Here is a 23,119-nt window from a genome sequence, read left to right as displayed (position 1 = left end):
TCTCGCTGAACTGGTATCGATCTATTTCTCCCTCTCTCCGGTTAGAAGTTTGCACAGTTCAATAGAGCGGACGACACTCTTATCTCCCTGTGACGAATGTGCTTGTGTTTGGTATTTCTCTGCGGGGTGCTGCTGCTTTTGTATGTTGTTCACATGCAGTGGGAATGAAATCTGTGGAATTGATCACACCCCCTGCAAAATACCTGATTGCAGCACACTTCAATCCACTGTGTGGCAGGGCAATGCTCTTTTATCTTTTGTGTTCTTTGCAGTTTTAAGAATTGGATACGAGGAAATCCCACAGGAGCAGGGCTGTAGCTTGATGTGCACCAGGTGCAGTGTCTTTAAACAAACTGTTTTTACAGCCCTCCAGGGTCAGCTTCTAAAACCTCAACATATTACAACACCCCAATCCTCCCTTTTTTAAATATTTGTGCTGATTTACCTTGGCCTGATAGCCTCTCTCTCTCTCTCGAGAACTGTCAGTGGTTGTTGGACGGTCTCCAAATTGGGAATTGAAATGAACATGGTTACTTTCTAAAGCATTAGATTGGATCCTTTCCCACTGGACAAGGCAAATGTTACACAACCCCACCTGGATGAGCAATACAGACTGCTCAGTAACTTCATTACACTGATCGCTGTAACCTTTTGGACCCTGACTCCATGGCAACCCCTTTGAAAGGATGCTCATAAATATTCCAGATGCTTTGTATTTGCTGCTGTTGCAAGTTTGTCTGAATAGACTGGTGAATTTGTCCAACAATTGTCATCAGATTGTACATTGCAGGCTATGCCTGCTAGCTGTGAGATAAATGATGCCTCCCACTAGTCATAGCAATTCAGATTTTTTTTTTATTCGTTCATGGGATGTGGGCGTCACTGGCTATGCCAGCATTTATTGCTCATCCATAATTGCCCTTGAGAAGGTGGTGGTGAGCTGCCTTCTTGAACCGCTGCAGTCCATGTGGGGTAGGTATACCCACAGTGCTGTTAGGAAGGGAGTTCCAGGATTTTGACCCAGCGACAGTGAAGGAACGGCGATATAGTTCCAAGTCAGGATGGTGTGTGACTTGGAGGGGAACTTGCAGGTGGTGGTGTTCCCATGTATCTGCTGCCCTTGTCCTTCTAGGTGATAGAGGTCACGGGTTTGGACGGTGCTGTTGAAGGAGACTTGGTGCATTGCTGCAGTGCATCTTGTAGATAGTACACACTGCTGCCACTGTGCATTGGTGGTGGAGGGAGTGAATGTTTGTTTGTGGATGGAGTGCCAGTCAAGTGGGCTGCTTTGTCCTGCTGTCAAACTGAGACCACACAAAGTTGGGAATTATTTTAGGACGTGGTGTGAAAAACAGTAACTTAATCATGGAGGTGCAATGGCTGTTGCACTGCACCAGGAGAGATGTCTATTAGTTTGAGTTTATTGGTACCCGTTTATTAGGTGGCCTTGTGGCTCTTGTCCATTCTTCACTTGACTCCCCTTCAAATTAAACTTGGTGAAATTCTTTTATTTGGTCTTAGTGTGGGCATCAAGCCTACATTCATTGCCCACCCTAAGCTTCCTTGAGAAACTGTTAGGGAGCATTTCAGATTCAGATCCATTGTGTGGGACTGGAGTTGTGTAGTGGTGACTCCCATAGCCACTTTGACTATACTTTTCCCACCCCGTTTCCTGTAAGGACTCTCTTCCATTCTCCCAGTTTCTCTGTCTCTGTCACATCTGTTCTGACAATGCAACCTTCCATATTAGTGCTTCTCGTGTGCCTTTTTTCCTCTGAGAACTGAGACTGAGAACCTCCACCATGGTTGATGGGGCCTTCAACTGTGTTCATTCCATTTCATGCACTTCTGCTCTTGCCCCTCCCCCCAGGAAATATGATGGTGTTCCCCTTATCCTCACCTTCCATCCCACTAGCCTCCGTATTCAACAGATCATCTTCCACCACCTCCAGCATGATACCACTATCAAACACTTCTTCCCCCTCCCCTCCTCTTTCAGCATTCCAAAGGGACCATTGCCTCTGCAACACCCTGATCCACTCCTCAGTCACCCCACCCTCCCTTCCCTTGACCCTTTTCCATGCATGTGCAGGGAATAAAACACCTGCCCTTTTGAACTCCCCTTCTCACCATCCAAGGATCTGAACACTCTTTCCAAGTGAACTAGTGATTTACTTGTACTTCTTTCAATCTACTGTACTATATTTACTGCTCATAATATGGCCTGCTGTACAATGGGCAGCCCGAAGGCAGATTGGGTGACCACTTTGTGGGACACTTCTGTTCAGTCTGCAAGCATGACCTTGTGCTTCTAGTCGCTTTTCATTTTAATTCTCCACTTTGCTCCTGTTCTGACCTTTTCTGTCCTCAGCCTCCTGCAGTGATCCAGTGAAGCTCAATGCAAACTTGAGGAACAGCACCTCATCTTTCAACTGGGCACTTTACAGCCGTCTGGACTCAACATTGAGTCCAACAATTTCAGATCATAACCTCTGCCCCCATTGTGTTTCCTTTTCCTTTTGCTGGTTTTGGTTTTTCTCTTGCTTCTCACTTATTTCCTTTATTGATTTTAGACGGCAGCTGCTCATGATTCTGGTATTCACATCTCCTCCTAGACACTGTTTTTGTTTCTTTACTTGTCCCATTAACACTGCCTTTGCCCTTGTATCTTGAACACTTGTCATTTAATCTCTCCTGCCTTCCACTCTATCACAGACCTTCTCCATTGTTCTTTTGCCCCCCCCCCCCCAACCCACTTCACTTGTTTAAAACCTAACTTCTCCCAGTTCTGATGAAATGTCAGAGACCTGAAAAGTTAACTCTCTATCTCTCTCCAGATGTTGCCAGACCTGCTGAGTATTTCCAGCATTTTGTTTTATTTCAGATTTCCAGCATCCACAGTATTTTGCTTTTGTTTGTGTCGTGGCTTAAACATCCACTCCCTGCACCATGCAGCTTAGTGGCTGCAGTGTGTACTTTCAAACTGCTAAAGATAGAAGGTGCTCTGAACTAAAACTTTTCTTTCTGCCTTGCAATCGAATAAGTCGTTAAAGTTGAGCTGGTAAATTGGACCAATGAAAAAGGCAGCCCATGTCCTTTTTACTGCACAAGTCAGGACTGTAAACAAGACTGGGCCTCGTGTTTGTTGCAGTGGTGATATGGCACCTCACTAATTACCTTTTCTCAGATCCTCGAATGGGTGGAGTGTTGATTTTGTAGCAAATTTTTTTTTTATTTCCAAAATATACTTTATTCATAATAATCTGTAAAAATTACATTGCCAAACAGTTTCAAAAAATACAAACATTGCAAGGGAGATCAGTTTCCTTCAATACCATCATGAGTTTCTTCACAACCCTTCCATTTCACAATTGTCATGCCAATTACAGTTTTACATTTACAGCAAATGAAAATATTAACGATACTGTTCGAGGGGTTTCCCATGGATCCAGCCCCTCAGTCCAGCTTGGTGGGGGGACCTTACACTGTGGTCTTTCCCCATTGAGCCTTTGCTGCGGCTGCCCCAAGCTTTAGTTCGTCCCTCAGCACGTAGTCCTGGACCTTGGAATGTGCCAGTCTGCAACATTCGGTGGTGGACAACTCTTTGCGCTGGAAGACCAGCAAGTTTCGGGCAGCCCAAAGGGTGTCTTTCACCAAATTGATAGTCCTCCAGCAGCAGTTGATGTTTGTCTCGGTGTGCGTCCCTGGGAACAGCCTGTAGAGCACAGACTCCTGTGTTACAGAGCTGCTTGGGATGAACCTCGACAAAAACCACTGCATCTCTTTCCACACCTGCTTTGCAAAGACATATTCCAGGAGGAGGTGGGCGACCGTCTCTTACCCGCCACAGCCACCGCGGGGGCACTGTGCGGAGGGGGCGAGACTTCGGGTGTGCATGAAGGATCTGACGGGGAGGGCCCTTCTCACCACCAGCCAAGCTACATCTTGGTGCTTGTTTGAAAGTTCTGGTGATGAGGCATTCCGCCAAATGACTTTGGCGGTCTGCTCGGGGAACCATCCGACAGGATCCACCGTCTCCTTTTCCCGTAGGGCCTTGAGGACATTCCGTGCAGACCACTGCCTGATGGACCGGTGGTCAAAGGTGTTTTCCCGCAGAAACTGCTCCACGAAGGATAGGTGGTACGGCACGGCCCAACTGTATGGAGCGTTCCGCAGCAATGTGACCAGGCCCATCCTTTGCAACACCGGGGACAGATAGAACCTCAGCACGTAGTGACCCTTGGAGTTTGCGTACTGGAGATCTACACACAGCTTGATGCAGCCGCACACGAAGGTGGTCATCAGGATGAGGGCCACGTTGGGTGCATTTTTCCCGCCCTTGTCCAGAGATTTGAACATCGTGTCCCTCCGGACCCGGTCCATTTTACATCCCCAGATGAAGCGGAAAATGGCTCGGGTGACTGCCATGGCACAGGAGTGGGGTATGGGCCAGACCTGCGCCACGTAGAGCAACAACGTGAGCGCCTCGCACCTGATGACCAGGTTCTTGCCCACAATGGAGAGAGATCGCTGCCCCCACATGCCCAACTTTTGTCGTACCTTGGATACTCGCTCCTCCCAGGTTTTGGTGCACGCCCCGGCCCTTCCAAACCATATCCCCAGCACCTTCAGGAAATCTGACCTGACGGTGAAGGGGACAAAGGATCGGTCAGCCCAGTTCCCATAGAACATGGCCTCGCTCTTGCCGTGGTTAACTTTGGCTCCCGAGGCCAGTTCGAACTGATCTCAGATGTTTATCAGTCTGCGCACGGACAGCGGATCCGAGCAGAAGACGGCGACGTCATCCATGTACAGGGAGGTTTTGACCTGAGTGCCTCCGCTGCCTGGGATTGTCACCCCTCTTATGCTCGCATCCTTCCTAATAGACTCAGCAAAGTGTTCAATACAGCAAACAAACAAGACCGGGGAGAGAGGACAGCCCTGTCTGACTCCAGCTTTGATCGGGAAACTTTCCGATTCCCACCCGTTGATTGAGACTGCGCTACTGATGTTTGTGTAGAGCAGTTGGATCCAATTGCAGGTTCCCTCCCCAAACCCCATTTTGGAAAGCACGTCCATCATGTAGGTGTGCGATATCCTGTCAAAAGCCTTCTCCTGGTCCAGGCTGATGAGGCAGGTGTCCACCCTCCTGTCCCGTACGTAGGCGATCGTATCCCTGAGTAGCGCGAGGCTATCAGAGATCTTCCTGCCGGGTACAGTACAGGTCTGATCAGGGTGAATCACCAACTCCAGAGCAGATTTGACTCGACTGGCTATGACTTTGGACAGAATCTTGTAGTCAACATTAAGCAGTGAGATGGGCCGCCAATTTCTGATTTCCGCCCTCTCCCCCTTCTGCTTGTAAATGAGGGTGATGATGCCTTTCCTCATGGATTCTGACATGCTGCCGGCCAGGAGCATACTCTCGTATACTTCCAGCAGGTCCAGGCCGACCCAGTCCCACAGGGCCGAGTACAACTCGACCGGTAAGCCGTCGCTCCCGGGAGTTTTACTCGTCTCGAAGGACTCGACGGCCTTTGTCAGCTCATCCAGAGTTAGCGGCTTGTCCAATCTCTCCCTCCTGCTGTCATCTAAGACCTCTGTGATAGATGACAGGAAGGACTGGGAGGCTCTGCTGTCTGCGGGCTTCGCGTCATACAGCCCAGCATAAAAGGATTTGCTGATCCTTATTATGTCGGACTGCAAAGACATTACCGAGCCATCTTCTTCCTTCAGGCTGCTGATAACAGAGCTCTCTCTGTGTACCTTTTGGAAGAAGTAACGCGAGCACATCTCATCCTGCTCGATGTAGCGGACTCTGGACCGGAAGATGATCTTGGAGGCCTCCTTGGCAAAGAGCGAGGCCTGCTGGCTCTTCACCTCTTGGAGGTCCTCTTTGACCTCGACCCCCATTGACTGCAACCGGAGTAGATTTTGCATAATTTTCTGGAGTCGGGACATTTCCCTCTGTCTCTCTCTCGCCCTCTGAACACCTTTGTGGATGAAGAACCTCTTGATGTTCTCCTTGATCGCTTCCCACCACTGAACTGGAGACTCAAAGAGGGGTTTCACGGTCCTCCAACCTTTGTAATCCCTTTTGAGTTCCTCCAACGTTCTCTGGGGTCAGCAGTGTAGCATTGAGCTTCCACATCCCTCTGCCAACCCGCTGGTCGTCCTGTAAGTGACAGTCGGCCAGTAAGAGGCAGTGGTCGGAGAAGAACACCGGCTTGACGTCGGTGGATCCGACCGTGACCGCACGGGACACAAACAGGAAGTCAATCCTGGAACGGGCAGACCCATCCGATCTTGACCATGTGTATCTGCGCTGCGCTCCGTCTGCAGGTTTGCTGAAAACGTCGTGCAGTTTGGCATCTTTAACTGTTTCTATTAGGAATCATGACGTCGTGTCCAGTTTGCTGTCGTCTCTGCCGGATCGTCCAGCCGCATCGATGATGCAGTTGAAGTCACCGCCTAGGATGACCGGCCTGGACGTCGCCAGCAGCAGTGGGAGCTGCTGGAAGACGGTCAGCCGCTCGCTGCGTTGTACCGGGGCGTACACGTTGATCAACCGGAGCGGAGCGTTGTTGTACATCACGTCTGCTACGAGGAGGCGGCCGCCCACCACCTCCTTAACTTCGGAGATGGTGAAGTTACCTGCCCGCAGCAGAATACCCAGGCCGGAGGAACGGCAGTCATTACCCCCCGACCAGATCGATGGCCCGTGGGACCACCATCGCGACCACTGCCTGTAGGTGCTGAGGTGTGGTATTCCACACTCCTGCAGAAACAGTAAGTCGGCTTTGATCTTGGCGAGGTAATCCAAGGTTGAAACACATCGCGTAGTAGATTTAATGCTACGCACATTAATGGAAGCAATTCTTACACCCATTTTTTAAAAGTTATTTGTTGCTTCCCATACCATTTGTCCTCGCTAGTCCCAGTCCTTCGGGATGTTCCTGCATACCCATCGTGTGCGCAAGCAGTTTCACGTTGGTTGGGCTCAGAAACCCCTCCTGCTTTTTCATGCAGTGTTTGTTCCGCTCGGGTGACATCGGGGGGGGGGGGTCTTGTAGGCAGAGAGGATTGGGTTGTCCTCAGCTGCTTCCATCTGTTCCTCCTCGAAAACATCACTGCTCCCGGCTTCCCGGAGCTCAGGTGCGCCTGACGTGTCTTTGCTCCCGGTGTCCCGGAGCTGAGATGCGTTGGCCCCGTCGTTACGTGTGGCGCATTGGGGTTGGGGCACGCCGGGCCCATCACAGCTTCCAGTGCCCGGGGGCTGGGATGCTTTATCATCCATCTCGGAGTTCTGCTGCCTCTTTTGAAGGGGCTGTCGTTCCAGCATTCCCCTGTCCAGTGAAGAGGAGTTGTTGCAGTCTGATTCAGAAGATAGCCTCCTCTTGCCACTGGTTTGGGTGGTGGCTTTGGGGTGTTTTTTCTTTGCGTTTTTCCTCTGGACCACTTGCCACTGACCTGTTTGTCCATCTGCTGCCTCCTCCTCCATTGATTCTATCTGTGGAGGAGGGGTTTCCAGGCGCTGGGTAGGTGCTGGGTCGCTGGTTTCAGCTGCCTCCCCTTCCTTCTCCTTCTCAGGTTGAAGTTCCTCACTGAGGAGAAGGTTGCTGGTCTCCTTTCGAACAGCGGACGCCTTCGTCGAACCTTCTCCCGGCTTTTCCTTGGGCCTTGCCGCCTGAGCATAACTGAGGCAGCGTTTGGGGCAGGTCTTGTCGAAATGGCCTGCCGCACCGCACAAGTTGCAACACTTAGTCTGCTTACAGTCCTTGGTCTGATGGCCTTCCTCCTTGCAGTTCTTGCAAACAACCGTGCTGCAGTTGGCTGCCATGTGACCAGATTTGCCGCAGGTGCGGCAAACTCTGGGCTGCCCAGCGTAGGCCAAGAAGCCTCGACTTCCCCCAATGGCGAAGCTGGAGGGAGGGTGGATGATGGCTCCACTGGGATCTACCTTCAAGGTCACCTTGACCTGCCGCTTGCTGGTCCAAATCCCAAAGGGGTCCTTGACATCAGTGCTGCTGCCGGCCACCTCGACGTACCTGGCGAGAAAGGTGAGTACATCCACCACCGGAACATGGGGGTTGTAGAGGTGAATCGTCACCACCCGGTCCCGTTGTGACGGAAGCGTGAAGAGCGGCTCCGCTGTGAGGATCGACAGTGGTGCCCGGTCCCCTTTCTCCTTGAACGCCTTCAGGAACTTGATGCATCCCGCCACGTTCCGGAACGTCACGTCGAAGTATCCACTGCTGGGGAAATCCTGCAGGCAGAAGACGTCCGTCTCTTGAAATCCGCAGCAATCGAAGAGAATTTTCTTGATGAAGAAGGTGATTTTGTAGCAAATGGCCACATTTTGTTCTTGGTAATGAGTAGAATCTGCATATAAAGACCTGGAGAACAGCAGGTCCATGGGAGTACCATCACCTCTAAGATGTCCTTCCAAAACCCACATCATCCTGACTTGGAAATATATTTGTTGTTCCTTTATTGTCGCTGGGGCAAAATCCTGGAACTCCATTCCTAACCGCACCATCGGTGTACCTTGACCACTCGGACTGCAGTGGTTCAAGGAGGCTGCTGACCACCACACCCTGATGGGCAATAATGCTTTGACCACATGTCAAACAGTGATTTTTTAAAAAAATACCAGCTCTGAGATTACTAGATTTACAGAATCCAATTTTACAACTTGTCATCGTGGGATTCTAACTCCCAACCTCTGTGTAGTGAGTCGAATAAACCCATCCCTTTTTTATTTCTTGAGGTGATACACTTGCAGGGACTGCTGATGCAATTCTAGATTTAATGGTCTGTTTATTATTGAAACATGTAGACCTGTTTTGTATATCTGACAGTGGTGTTTTTGTCAGCTCACAAACTCCACCATTTGCAGTTAGTCTCTTTGACCACTGCTGTCGTGCTGAAGTGTGCTTTTCCTCCTCCTGTTTTATGCTCCAGAATTTTTATTGGATTTCACGGTCAAAGCTACTAGAGGGGATGTTTTGAACTTGGAAGCTGGAACCGTGAACGAGGCAGCACATCCTTTTTACTGTAAGATCAGGACTGTAGACAAGACCATATCACGTTCTCATGCCGGTTCTGATATGGCACCTCACCAAGTGCCTTCCCTCAGATCCGTGAGGGGGAGAGTGCTGCATTGTAGCAAATAGCCCATTTTATTATTGGCCTCGAGCAGTCTCGGCCAACCCTCGTAGACCTGAAAAGCTGCTTTGTACAGTGTTGTCTCTACTTGCCGTCCTGTGCCTGTTTTTAGAGTAGCAAATGTCATAAATGTTGTTCATACACAACCTTCGACATGTGTGATTATTTCATCATCTTCTCCAATGCTGTAAACTCATCTGTGGTGTCATGTAACCTGGGATCGTTCCAAGTATGTAGATATTCAGCACTATATAAATAAGGCATCAGAGGGATCTAGACTATGTGAGTTGCAGGGAGTTCATAAGAACATCAGAACAAAGAGTAAGCCATATGGCCTCTCAAACCTGCTCCACCATTCAATGAGAACATGACTGAACTTCTGCATCAACTCTGCTTTCCTGCCATATCTTTTGATTCTCTTCATGCCCAAGAACGTATTGATCTCGATCATGAATATCCTCATTGACTCAGTATAAACAGCCCTCTAGGTAGATTATTCCAAAGATTCACAACCCTTTTAGTAAAGAAATTACTTTTCATCTCAGTCCTAAATGACTGACCCCTTGAGACTAGAGCCCCTAGTTCTAAATGCTGCAGCCGGGGTAAACAGCCTCTCAGCATATATCCTGTCAAGCCCTCAAAGGAGTTTACATGGGTTGCATTTTATGTGCCTGCCACCGATTAATGGTGGGCCGCAGAGGCGGGTCGCATGCCAATCAGCCACAGCAATCTCAAGTGCATCGTCTCATTTAAATAGCAGGGTGGGCACCCACCCCCCGATCATGTGGAGGGAGTGGGCTGTCCATCCTTGGCAATGGCGTTAGCTGCCTGTGCACAGGACGGTCAGCCCTACTGGCTAATCTAAATAATTAAAGAAATTGAAATTCAATAAATACATTTCTTTTGCCCGTCTCTTTTCTTCCCCCCCCCCCCCCCACAAACAATTAAATAATTTGACCTGCCCCCCCCCCCCCAAACTGCTCAAACTTTTAAACTATAAACTCTCCCACCATCCTCTATACCCATGACATTCATTTGACCCTGTTTCACACCCCCGCACTGATCAATTTACTTCCTCCCCACTCCCCACCAGTGTTGCTCCTTGTTTCCCCCAGAGGGGGATCCGAAGGCTGGGCCAAAGATCACAGCAGGACATCATTAATGGTAAGTACATGCAAATCTATTCATTTACTTTATTTGCATATAGTGATTGTGCTCCCTTCTCTGGAAGGGAGGTCTGTCATCAAGGTCTATCCGGGGCCAACTTCAGGCCCTCTCCCGCCACGGATCCCAATGCCGAAGGCTCCTTAAAATCAAAATCCCCTCTCATTCTTCTAAATTCCAGAGATTAGAGGGCCATTCTACTCGATCTCTCCTGGACAGACCTCTGGGCCCAGGAATCAATCTAGCGAGCCTTTGTTGCACCCTCTCTCAAGTTAGGTGTCATGCAGACCCCCACCTGCCAAGACTGAGGCACACATTATTTCACCACATGAACAATAACACTTAAAATTATGGCTGGGAAGAAAAGAGGGCCTATCACAAGGAATTGCCAAGCCCTTGACTGGAAAGACATTTTTATGCTAGCAGACAGTGTTGGAACAAGGAACCCAGTCCTCGCTTCCCCAAGAAGCGGTCAGACCAGTTTAGTCACATGACTATCTGGAGTTTTTTTGAATTGAACTTGCGAAGAGAAAGAAACTCAGAAAGCTCTTTGCTCCTGGACTGCACACCTCTCTGCTGTCACCAGCTTCGGAAACCATTGAGGACATATGAATCCCAAGAGAGAAAAGTCTCCGACAGTGAACAAGGTTTAAGAAGAATACTGGGCCCCAACAAAAAGCAAGGACTAGAGCGAGCTTGCAGCACAGTAAAGACCCCTCTTCAGAGATTGCCTCAAACCTCTCCACGTTATATTTCTTCTCTTTTCTGTATTTGCATGTTCATATCACGTATGCAAGCTACCATGGGGCACGGCGTGTATCCATAGGCGTTAACCGAATTAGAGTTTAAGTTTTAATAAATTTCACTTTTTTTTCTTCTTTAAACCTAAGAAAACCTGGTGTGCTCATTTCTTTGCCTTATAATTGGAAAATAGTGAACAAGGATTCACCAAGGGGGAGCTCAAAACACGGTCTATTTAAAAATTAAATCTTGTTACAATAAGACCAGCTGAAGACTGTAAAAGATCCCTAGAAACCTTTTTCTCACCTGGTTGTAACATAGGAGACTAAAACTGTACACAATACATCCAGGTATGGGGTCTTAAAATCCAGTATAATTGATGCAAGAGTTCCTTACTCATATACTTCAACGCCCCCCCCGCCCCCCGTAATAAATACTAACATATAATTTGCATTCCTAATTGCTTGCTGTATCTGGATGATAACTTGGTAGTTTTTGTACAAGAACACCTGAATCCCTCTGAATACAAAAATTTACCAGTCTCTTACCTTTTTAAAAAAAATCTGCTTTTCCATTCTTCCTACCAAAGTGAATAATTTCACATTTTCCCCACATTATACTGCTTCACTTACTTAATTGGTCTGTATCCTTTTGCATGCTCCTCACAGCTCACTTTCTCTCCAGCTTTGTATCATTGGCAAACTTGGATATATTGCACTCTGTCCCTTCGTGTAAGTCATTGCTATAAATTGTAAATAGCTGAGGTCCAAATGCTTTATTCTTGTGGCACTCCACTAGTTACACACACCCTGCCATCCCAAAACAGCCATGCACTCGGTTTTCTGTTTTCTATCTGTTAACCAATCCTCAATCCATGCTGATGTTGCCCCGAACCCATGAACCTTAACCTTGTGCAACAACCTGGTCTGTGGCACTGTCACAGTCTTGCGTCCTTTTTCTCCTCGATTAAAACAGTGTGTGCCTTTTTAAGACTGTCAAAAACAGTGCGCCTTTTAAGGGAGAGAAAGTTCTGGAATTTCTAAGGCACAGTGTGCCAGCAGCTGCACTTGTTACCCTAGGTGACAGCAGGAGAGAGAGAGAGGTCACATGGCATAATGTTTCCACTTAATTGTGTGTAAAAACTGACCTAAGCCAGTTAGTTTTGAGAGACTCTCCAACGAGGCTTGCTACTGAAGAGAAGAAAGCTGTCATTTTGTCTCAGCAAAAATTCTACAGGGAGCTACAGGCCGCGTTAATTGCCTAAAGAAGAAAAGCCTTTTTTCAAGAGAAGGAACTGTTGATGCCTATTACAGCCGAAGAGTTTGAATGTCTATTAAGAACAGACTACTGCATCAAATCCATGTGAAGACTTCAAGTGGCCTTTGACTATTTCCACATTAGAATACCTCCTCCATCAGAAACATCACCTACAAAGACTTGCGTATTTATTCTTAAGCAGCTAATTTTTAAAAACACCACTTAAAACTGGTTAACTACTGTTATTTTTGAATGTAGGTGAGAATGGAGTTAGATTAAAATAAGTTATAAGGTTTATCTTAATAGTGTTTAAGATTTAATTTTAATAAATAGTTAATTTGCTGTTGACTAAAGATATGTGGTGTGATCTGTTTTATTCTGGGGTTACTAGTGTGTTTGATTTGGCTGTTTTTCTGGTTGGGTGGCAAGCTTTAAATACTATGCTGTGACCGGTGGAATGACGGGACTAAATTGACAGTGCGTTGCTCCCACTGCAGTCATAACCGGCACCTTATTGAATGCCTTCTGAAAATCCAAATATAGAAGGTCGAGGGGAAGTGAAAAAGCAAATAAAAGAAGCAAAGAGATTGGCAGCTAACATTAAAGGGAATCCCAAAGTTTTCTGTAGACCTATAAATAGTAAAAGGAGGAGTTGGGCCGATTAGGGACCATAAAGGGGATTTATGCATGAAGGCAGAGTGCATAGCTGAGGTATTAAATGAATACTTTATATCTGTCTTTACCATAGCAGAAGATGCAACGCAGGCAATGGTGAAAGAGGAGGTAATTCAGACAGTAGAAGGGCTTAAAATTGATCTGGGTTAGATAGGCTGTCTGTACCTAAAGTGGATAAGACGCCGGGACCAGATGAGATGCATCCAAGGATGCTGAAGGAAGTGAGGGTGGAAATTGTGCAGGCGCTGGCTATAATTTTTTAGTCTTCTTTAGACTGTGGCGTCGTGCCAGAGGACTGGAGAATTACAAACATTACATGCTTGTTCAAAAAAGGGTGCAAAGATAAACCCAGCAACTGCAGGCCAATTAGTTTAACTTCAGTGTTGGGGAAACCGCTGGAAAAAATAATTCGTGACAAAATTAATAGTCACGTGGACACATGCGGGTTAACTAAGGAAAGACAGAATGGATTTATTAAGGGAAATAATGTGAAACTAACCTGCTGGAGTTTTTTGAGGAGATAACGGCACAGACTCGGTGGGCCGCAGGGCCTGTTTCAGTGCTGTATTTCTAAATCTAAATTTAACAGAGAGGGTTGATGAGGATGATGCAATTGATGTGTACATGGACATTCAAATGGTGTTTGATACAGTGCCACACAACAGACTTGTGAGCAAAGTTGTAGCTCATGGAATAAAAGGGACAGTAGCAACATGGATACAAAATTGGCTGAGTGAAAGGAAACAAAGATGTTTGGTTAATGGATGTTTTTCGGGCTGGAGGAAGGTTTGTAGTGGAGTTCCCCAGGGAACAGTATTGGGACCCTTGCTTTTCTGATATATGTTAATGACCTAGACCTTGGTGTACAGGGCACAATTTCAAAGTTTGTGGATGATACGAAACTTGGAAGCATTGTGAACTGTGAGGAAGATGGTGTAGAACTTCAAAAGGACATAGACAAGTTGGTGGAATGGGCAGACAGGTGGCAGATGAAGTTCAATGCAGAGAAATGTGAAGTGATTCATTTTGGTAGGAAGAACATGGAGAGACAATATAAAATAAAGGGTGCAATTCTAAAGTCGGTGCAGGAGCAGAGGGACCTGGGTGTATATGTGCATAAGTCATTGAAGATGGCAGGACAGGTTGAGAGAGCAGTTAATAAAGCATACAGTATCCTGGGCTTTATTAATAGCGGCATAGAGTACAAGAGCAAGGAAGTTATGCTGAACTTGTATAATTCACTAGTTCAGCCTCAGCTGGAGTATTGCGTCCAGTTCTGGGCACTGCACTTTAGGAAAGATGTGAGGGCATTGGAGAGAGCACAGAAAAGATTCACGAGAATAGTTCCAGGGATGAGGAATTTCAGTTATGAAGATAGATTGGAGAAGTTAGGACTGTTTTCCTTGGAGAAGGCTGAGAGGTGATTTGATAGAGGTATTCAAAATCATGAGGGGTCTGGACAGAGTAGATGGAGAGAAACTGTTCCTGCTCATGAAAGGATCGAGAATGAGAGGGAAAAAAATTAAAGTAATGGGTAAGAGAAGCAAAAGCAACACTAGGAAAAGCTTTTTTTTACGCAGCAAGTGGTTAAGGTCTAGAATGTGCTGCTTGAGTGTGTTGGAGGCAGGTTCAATTGAAGCATTCAAAAGGGAGTTGGACTGTTGTCTGAAAAGGAAGAATGTACAGGGTTACAGGGTGAATGGCGCTAGCTCTTTCAGAGAGACAGTGTGGACACTGTGGGCCGAATGGCCTCCTCCTACACTAACAATTCTGTGACATGCACTGGTTTCCCCAATCGCTGTCTTCCTAGTTACACCCTGAAAATGCCCCTTCATAAAACCGTGTTGACCCTGCCTAATGCTATTGATATCCCACCGCCACCCTCCCCCCCCCCCCCGCCCCCCCCCCACCCCCAAGTGCTCTATTACCACGTCCTTCATAATAGATTGTAACGTTTTTCAGATGACTGATGCCAGGCTAACTGGCCTGTAGTTCTCTGTTTTTGTTCTCTCTCCCTCCTTTCTTAAATAGTTGGCTTATATTTGCTAACTTCCAATCCACAGGGACCATTCTAGAATCCAGCGAATTCTGGAAGATCAAAACCACTATCTCTGCAGCCACCTCTTTTAGAACCCTAGGATGTCGGCCATCAAATCCAAAGAATTTGTTGGTTTTTAATCCCATTTAATTTCTTCTGTATTTTTTCTTTACCAATGTTAATTACTTTTATGTTCCTCACTCTCCTTTAGACCTTGATTCTGCACTATTTCCAACATGTGTCCTTTCGTGTCATCTACTGTGAAGACGGACATAAAATATGTGTTTAACATCGCTGCCATTTCTTTATTTGCCCTGTCTCTGCCTCTAAGGGACCCATGTTTACTTTTGCTAATCTTTTCCTTTTTTACACACTTAAGAGCTTTTACAATCTTTCTGGCTTGTTTACTCTCGTTCTATTTTAATTCTATTCATCAATTTCTTGGTTGTGCTTTGCTGATTTTTTTTTTTCTTTTTAAAATCCTCCCAATCCTCAGTTTTACTACTTTTTAGCAACATTGTATCACCTCTTTCAATCTAACAGATTCCTTAACTTCTCCAGTTAGCACTACTTTTCTGCTGGAGTTTTTATTTCTCAAGGAAATGTATGTTGAGAATTATGAATTATTTCTTTAAATGTTCTCCATTGCTTATCTACTGTCATCTTTTAATCTAATTTCCTAATCGACCTTCGCCAACTTGCCCCTCATGCCTCCTGTTATTGGCTTTGATTAAATTTAAGACCCTTGTTTCAGACTTAACCACATCACTCTCAAACTTAATATAAAATTCTTCATATTATGGTGGCTTTTCCCCAGAGGATTCTATACTATGAGATTACTGATTAACCTTGTTGTATTACACAAGACCAGATCTACAACAGCCTTTTCCCTCGTTGGTTCCTTGATGTATTAGTTTTGGAAACGGTCTCAAATACATCCCGTGAACTCCTTCTGCAAGTTGCTGTTTAAACTAGTCTATATGAAGATGAAAATCTTCCATGATTATTGCATTACCCTTGTTTCCTGATTTATGCTCTGTCCAACACTGATTACTGTTAGGGGGCTTATAAACTTCCACCAGTGATTTCTGTTCTGTCATTTCTTAGCTCCACCTACACTGATCATATATCCTGATTCTCTAGGCTAAGATCCTTTCTGACTACTGCCTTTATCTCATCCTTTTTATTATCAGGGTACCCCCCCCCTTCATGTTTTTGTTTATCTCTTCTGAAAGTCAAGTACCCTGGAATACCTGGTGCCCTACCTTGCTCACCCTGCAACCATATCTCAAAAATGGCCCTCCATTGTCCCTTTTATCTTCTGTGTGTGCCATCAATTTTTAATCGTGTTACAAATGCTTTAACTTTTAAACTTTTTTTTTACTACTTTTTTTCCCCTGATATAGCCTTAACTGCTAATGCCTGATTACCATTGTTAAACTCAGTCACCTCCTGACACAATCTGCTTGATTTTTCCCAAAATTGCTACTCTACAGCCTCGACTTTTTTTCTCTTTCTAGACTTATAAATTTATCTCCCTCCCCTGTTATTAGTTTAAAGTCCTATCTACTAACCTAATAATTCGATTTGCCAGGACACTGGTCCCAGCCTGGTTGGGTCGGTCCCAAAGAAACAGCTCCCTCTTTCCCCAGTACTTGTGTCAGTGCCCCATGAGTTGAAGCCTCTGCCTTGTTCCCTCTTTCAGCCACATATTTAAATGTCTAATCAGTTTGTCCCTATGCCAGTGTGTACGTGATGCAGGTAGTAAACCATAAATTATTACCTTTTTAGAGGTTCTGCTTCTAAACTTGAACCCTAGCTCCTCAAACTCACTCAGGAAAACCATATTCCTAATGCTACCGATGTCATGTCGTTGGTTCCTACTTGGACGTTAACAACTGGATCCTCCCTCTCCTATTCACACAGGTTTGGTATTTCAATAATTTATTGAATGTAGTGTTCAAAACAATGTCACAGTCACAGCAACAGATCACAGACCACAAAAACCATTCATCTGCTCTTAATTCATCCATACGGCCCCTGATTGCTGCATTCAATTGTTGCTCCAATGACTCCAGTGTTTTGCCTCCACTACTGTCACTCTGCGTGTATGTGCGCCAAAAGGAACTTCCAGCATTGATTTAAGTTTGCTTTTCACTAGCTTTAACATACGGACCAATGTCTTTAAATGTGCATTTAAGTTTGGAGTAATCATTCCAGTTTTCTCAAAGTGGGGGAGAATTGTAAATGCTGGAAATCTGAAGTAGAAACAGCACCTGAAAAGAGAAACATAGGTTCTTGCTTCAGGCGCACACTGTTCTTCACACTGAATGCTAGATCAAGTTGGACTTGATTTGTTCTATTGTCATTGTCACCCAGGAGTGCCAGGATTTCCATTTTTTTTTTTTCTATCTGTTTTCGGGGTCACTTGGCGTTGTCAGGTTAAGCTGTGCATGGGCTCTCAATGGTTTCTCTTGTGTACTGGTAGGTGAAGCATTCATGTATTGCATTTACCACCTCATGATCATAAAACAACCAATCACAGGTTTTCTTCAGTTTAACCAAGGCTACCTTTAATGTACTTAAACTGATGTAAGTAAAATAAACACTCTAACTCACACACACACACACACAGTCACATGATGGCTCAGTGTGTATTTCCTCTTGCAACCTAATTAGTTCATGTCTAGGAATTCCCTTCTCTGTCGGAGTCCCATTGTTCAAGTGATTACCTTTTGAGTGGTTCATCTCTTCCAGTTTAATGTCCCAAGTGTTTGCCTTTAAATGTTTTGTTAATGGGGACTGGCCAGGTGATTAACTCCAGACTTCCCAAGTTATTGTTCTGGAGGGGACTGGCCAGACAATTCGACTCCCTCCCGTTCATTGGAATATAGGAGATCTTGATGCAAATTTCGGTGGCCATTTTAGCTGCTAGCCGACACCTTTTTTTAAAAAAAACAATGTAATTCAGGTTTCCAGCCAATGGATTAAAAAAAAATCACTTGGCATAGTACGTGTTTGTGACAATATACATATCCACAATGCTGTTTGGTAGGGAGTTCCAAAATATGAACCTGGCAACTTTGAAGGAATGGTGATATGTCTAAGGCAGGATGGTGTATGACTTGGAGCTGGTGTTCCCATACACCTGCTGTCCTTGTCCTTCAAGTAGTGGAGGTCATGGGTTTGGAAGGTGTTTGTTGGCGAAGCATTGGTGAGTTGCTGCACTGCTTCCTGCAGCCAGTGCAAACTGCAGCAATAGTGTGCTGGTATTGGAGGTGGTGGATGAGGTGCCAGTTAAATGGATTGCTTTGTCCAGGATGCTGTTGAGCTTCGATTGTTGTTGTGCCTTTATAGGTGGATAGACTTTGGGGAATTGCGGTGACCAGAATAAAGATGGTTGAGGCATGTTTTTATTGTTCGTGCTATGAGTTCTGCATCAGAAAAGATGGGAACAGTGCATGTAGTAGACTCTGAAATGAGGCTAGAGTACAGCAATCAATATTTCATCATTTTGCGACTGCAAAAATTATTTGAACCACTTGCCTGAAGCTATTGTGTTTACAATAATTATCCTTGTTGCTTCTAATCCAAAGTCAGATGCATTAATTTCATGTATCCCCTCACCCCTGACATCTGAGAATGTGTTTATTCAGTTTAAAGTGTTTAAGGCAGTTGCTGGTACTTTGGATATGATTCAGCTGGAATGTTGGTTACACGCTGTTGCCTATGATAGCAACTTGGAGAAGTCTGGCTAGCTACTTATATTGGAGGCCACACATTGAGAATCAGAGCCTCAAACACAATTTCTTTCACTATACAATAAATGGATGCCTGCGAGCTGATTTCTCTGATGCATCTGGATTGGGACCAGATGAGTTTAATGTGAATATTAGAGGAAAAGCACATGATGGATTGGGGGCGAACATTTCATGTGTTTAGCATGATTCCAGTCTCTGATCTGCATCCTGCCCTCACAGCCATGCTTATCATAAGGGATGGAACTGAAAATGGCTTTGCAGTTAACCCAGTAATGTTCTAAGTATGGATTCCCAAGTGTTCTAAAACATGCAGAATTCATTCATTGCTGTCCTCCATTTTTCTCCCTCTTCCTTTTGACAAAATCTCTCAACTTAAGTGAGAGATAGATAGAAAGGAAATGGTTTGTTTAAAAATTTAAGGCACACTGGTGAAGAGCCAAGGGTTATAGTGAGATAAGAGAAATTATGCAATAGTGATTTATCTAACACCCAGCTTATTTTTAAAAGCCTGGAGATGAAAGAAAGACAGACTTTTACTTATCACAACCTGAACATCCCAAAGCACTTTACAGCCAATGTAATACATTTTGAAGTGTAGTCACTGTTGTATTGTAGGAAACAAATTTGCCAATTTGCACATAACAGGCTCCCACAAACAGCAATGTGATCGGATAATCTGGTTTTAGGTGTTGGTTGAGAGATTAAATATTGTTTAACTCCACTGCTCTGCAAAAATTGTGCCATGGGATCTTTTAATGTCCACTAGAGAGGAAAAATGGGGCCCCTGTTTAATGTCTCTTAAAGACAGCACCACCAACAGTGCAGTACTCTCTAAGCACTGCACTGGAGTGTCAGCCTAGACTAAGTGCTGAGTCTCTGTGTAGTGGGATTTTAAAGCCATGGCCATGGCCTCTGACTCGGGCGTGAGTGCTCCTACTGACACTTAAGAATAGGAGAAAGGAAATACTGAAGCGGCTGAGGAATTCTACAGTTTGGAGATGCTAGCGAATGGGTTACATGAGGAGATGCAGCTTAACTAAGCCAAGGTGTAACGAATAGTTATAAAGTTCTGTGGTGACACAAATGGCCTGGAGCACAAAGGAATACAATTATGCTCTTGAGTCCTTCGTTCTTAACTAACACTGCCAGAGTAAAATGAGGCATGTTCGAGTTGGAAGCCTGATTTACACCAGGTTCTAATTCTTGGCTGCACTGGAGGGTATGGTCTTATTGCCCTGAAGTTTATGATGGTTCATTTCAGCTGCACTCCTTGCATTCCAATGCAAATTTCTTCATACTTTTTTTTTCTTTTGTTCTCCCCACTCTTCACAGTGGGAGTCAGAACTCTGCCAGCAATCTGTTTCTCCTCCTGCTCGGAGGCTTCAGGCACCTCTCCCAATTCCCCATTCTTCGTGAGCCTGGATGACAAGTGTCAGTAGACTGATCATCTTGACCAAGCCTAATCTTGCCTCATCTGACAACTATATATGTGGACCTTTTTCAGAAGGGATATGGAGAAAAGACAGATAAATGGAGTTGAGGTATAGATCAGCCATGATCTAATAGAATGGGGTGACAGGTTCATGGGGCTGAATGCACTCTGACGCATTGTTAGCAATTAACTGGCTGTGGACTTGTAACTTGAATTTCTCCATTCCACACCAAATGGAGCTCCATAACCACTTCACTATTTCCACCCACCCCAGCTGCATTACCCTCCATGTACGGTATGTTGCCTGCTTCTGTCTGCCTCATTCAGAACATTTTCATGGGAATTTCAGTACCTCGCCCATCTCCTTGAATCCATTTCAGACCGTTTCCCTGCCCTGTGTATGAATAACCTCCGCTGCAGATGAAGTTCATAACACATATATTTGTACCTGGTTAATGGGACCAGATAAAAGAGAGACAAAAGAAAAGTTTTAATCTGCCAACAGAACACCGAGGTAGTGTTGACTGCTCCTCACCACTAAGTTCAAGCAGTAACCTCGTCGCTCGCACATCAATGGGCAAAGGGTCAAAATAGCAAACCTTGGCAGGATTCCAGTCTTGTATCTAGGGACTGATTTAACTATTAAATCCTACTATAGTTTGTATATTTTAACAAAGTACTGTCGGTCACTTGAATTTGGGGTGTGATTGAACAGGCAGTGGAGATAAACAGAGGTGAGTTTACTTACTCTGTCATCATTTCTACAGTAAATGAAACAAAATTTTGTTACGGGTGATGATGTCGACTAACTGAGCAAAGCCCTATTTGAGACTTTTGGATATGGTGGCATTTTGAAATGACATGGTTTGCAGCACAGAAAGAGGCATTTTGGCCTAAATGGTCTATGCCATATTGTCCTACACAAACCCATATGAAATTGAATTTTAAGCCTGATGAGTTGTGCCTGGCATCAGGAGAGGAAAAATGACTGTGAAAGCTGCTTGTTTTTTGTTTTTAAACTGGTTCTGTAATGTGACTCGCTACCTGTATCTACTGTGGCCTACAATTAATTCCATTCCTACACTGGTTGACTCTTAATGCTGTTAATCCAACTAACAATAGGCCATAAATACTGTCTTGCCAGTTTCGCCCACATGAGAAGAAAAAATAAAATGCCATGACACCAAACTGTAAACCCATCGAACCCCAGTACTTTACCAAAAAAAGTGTAAGTCTAATATATTGAGAGGTGACTGTGATACCCCACTGATCTAGCATGACCACTGTCTGTTCTTTGGGTGATACTTCTCCCTTCAAAGGTTAACATCCCTCCTTCTCTCCCTCTTTCCTGCTTCAGTGACTACTTGAAACCTCAAAATATTCTTAAACAAAATACAAAGGGAGCCGCTGCAATATGACCACAACTGTAACTTTCTCCAGAAATTGTTTAAGATGTAGGAAAATGAAATGAGGATAGCCTTCATATTAACCAATGAGAATGAGCTAATGCACTGAGCATTTGAGAAGTTTGCAGCATCAGTGCCATGGGATCATTACATCCATCTAAGAGGGCAGTTGGGACCTCTGTACAACAGCATCCACGACAGTGCAGCACCCGCCTGTTGAATTTCTATTGGTTCCCCTTTGCCACTTTCTGCTCTCCCCACTTCATGCTCCCCCCCCCCACTTGCTGATTTTTCCTGTGTCAACTCCCAGAAGCATGTACAGCAGCATCACAAACTGTGTTGCAAGTGGAAAGTCACATCACCAAGGAGTCATTATGCAACTTGTCTGCACGCCATGGTAAGTGTTACAAAATGAACATCATGAAAACTGTCTGGAAACTGCTTTCGCACACACACACACACATACACACACACAGTGATTTGGATGGTGTTCAATTATCACTTAGACATTTATCCACTGGTCTTTTTCTGTTTATACATCTTTGGCCACAATTGTACCTTCTATCGTTAGAATGCCACATTTATCGAAAAGATGTACTGCTAATTTAGTGTAGTCACTATTATGCTAAAATATTCGCAGGGCAACAAGTGGGGAGCTGGAAACTAATCCTTGCCAAGTCTATTGAATGGAGCATGTTGGCAAAACCAAAAGTGCCATTGTTGCCAGATCTGGCAGCAGGAGATGGCACAGTTTGCTCTGCTTGTGTGCAGCCTCCTCGTGCATTGCCCCTCTTTTTTTTTCAGCTTGAGCTTTGAAAAATGGATACTTTGCCTGGGGCAGTTGTGGCTCATGCTGTCGTCTTCCCATGATCTAAGTTCCTTGTTATTCTGCTGCTGGTCTTCCTGCAAACTGAGACTTGGTGCTGGTTTGGACTGAAACAGTCAAGTTGTTCTTTGTAATTGCTCTGTGACTGTTGGCACCACTTCCATGCCACCTGTGCAGTTGACATAATTTCAGCGATTATGGACTGAAAGCCAGCTTGCTTTAATCAGTGGTTAACTAACCCTTAAGTCAAAAACCCATTAACACTAATCCTGTTCTGAAGCAGAAGTTTTGGCCACTTGGGCTAAAATGCATTAACATTTTTTTTTTTTGCTGCTAAAACACCACATTGATCCACACTTAGCTTGTGTTTAACGGCTGAGAAGGATAGTCAGTCCTCAAAGGACTCACTTAGTGGGTTTACCGTGAAGCTCATATTACTTTGCTGCTTATCTGTTGTAAACACATTTACATCTGTGGTTGTTTCATTGTTTTGGCTCCTCTGAATCTTCCGCAGTGACCTAGATCTGGAATTACTAGGGAATTACACAGCTGTACTTTTAAGGATATCCTAAACCATCAGTGAAAAGCAGGAATTTTTTAGTTCTTCACTACTTCTTAAACTGCTTCCCAGCATACAGATTATGTTAACTT

General features: G+C 45.0%; 1 protein-coding gene across 3 annotated transcripts in view; it reads left to right on the top strand.

The window, feature by feature from the left end:
- LOC137352260 (endothelin-converting enzyme 1-like) overlaps window positions 1–23,119 on the top strand; it is a 433,046-nt gene that overhangs the window by 169,858 nt on the left and 240,069 nt on the right. The window lies entirely within an intron of this gene.

Source organism: Heterodontus francisci, chromosome 37 (assembly GCF_036365525.1).
Source record: "Heterodontus francisci isolate sHetFra1 chromosome 37, sHetFra1.hap1, whole genome shotgun sequence".
Taxonomy (NCBI): domain Eukaryota; kingdom Metazoa; phylum Chordata; class Chondrichthyes; order Heterodontiformes; family Heterodontidae; genus Heterodontus; species Heterodontus francisci.
Note: the sequence above shows the minus strand (reverse complement) of the source record. Positions and strands in the feature narration are given on the sequence as shown.